Below are 1398 nucleotides of genomic sequence, written 5' to 3'. Positions count from 1 at the left end.
GGGGGGGGGGGAGCGATCTGCAGAATGGAAAATAGACGGGGAGGAACAAAGGCCGGGGAATACTGCTACTCGGCCGCGGGAAGGATCCCGGGTGTCGGGAGTATTGGGAGAAAGGGGCACCGGAGTCGGGGGCACGGCGCGGCAGAGGACATGCACCAGTCCCGCCCAGTGTGTGTATGTGTGTACGTGCGTGCGTGCAGACCCGATCTGGCCAAGCGGAAATACTCCCCACAGCCCGGGGAACAAAGGCCAGCGCTTGAGGGGGTGCCTGAAGCGGGAACGGTGGCGAGAAAGAAGCGCCCCGGAGTGGCAGGATCTCGAGCGCCCCCGCCCCCGTCCCCCCCCCTCCCCCCCCCCCCCTGGGGTCCGGGCCCGGGGCAGAGGAGCATTGGCTCAAGGCCCAGGAGCGGAAACCGGATTCGTGCCCCACCCCGACCACTGGGAGTGTGAGTATTGCTCGGGGTCCGTGCAAGCACATGCCCGCTCCGAGGCGCATGCCCGAGCGCCTGGGTTCAGCTGTGGGGCGCCGGCTCCGCGGAGCGCATCCGTTTCAGGCTCGCCAGATTCCCACCTGAATAAGGCGCGTCGCCAGCCAGCAGTCGGGGGGCGGGGCCGGGCCGGCCCGCCGGCTGGCTGTGCCTGCAACCATGGGGACTGGCGCGCTGGCGGCGCCCGGCCAGCAGGGTGGCGGGCACCGAGCCGACCGGGCGCCGGGCGAACTGCGCTACACCTTGGCAGGGGCTAGCCGGGGGTGGGCCGCCGGTCAGATTGCCGTGTGTCAGCCGCAGACACGGGGGTGTTTATTCTGCCCGCCTCAAGCGCCGGCCTCTGCCAGCGCAGTGTGCATCTGTCACGGCGGCTATCAAACATGCAGGCGCCCCACTCCCCGGTCCTGCCCCGCCTGGCCTCGCTCACGCACACACACACGCACGCACATCCATGCTGGCGAATACGGGGATCGAGGTCCGGTGGATGGTTGCCCCGAGGTGGTGCTCGCCGGGGAAGGTGCAATCTCCGGCGCGCCTGCCAGCTCGGCAAGATCGCGCGAACCTCCTAAGAGGTGCTGACCCGGACTTGCTCTCGTGAGCGCATGCCCTTCCTGGGGCCCGGGCGCCCCTGGCCAGGACGCAGGGGGGCCAAGCCGGGGCGCGCCGGAGGGACGTGTGCGCCAGGCTGTCCCCACGACACCTGGCTGCGTAGTGGCGTATGTGCGCGCGCGCGCGCGCACACACACAGTCCCCGCACCTGCACCACTGATGCGTGAAGCGCCCGCGCAGTCACGCCCTGGGGACGGCTCCTTGTTATGACCCCCCCCCCCACCGACCCGCAGGACCGGTCCCGAGGCGCGGCCGCGGAAGCGGCATTATTGCACATCCACGCGTGCGTGCCTCCGGCCCC

Source organism: Fonticula alba (genome assembly GCF_000388065.1).
Source record: "Fonticula alba strain ATCC 38817 unplaced genomic scaffold supercont2.9, whole genome shotgun sequence".
NCBI classification, from domain to species: domain Eukaryota; order Rotosphaerida; family Fonticulaceae; genus Fonticula; species Fonticula alba.
Note: the sequence above shows the minus strand (reverse complement) of the source record.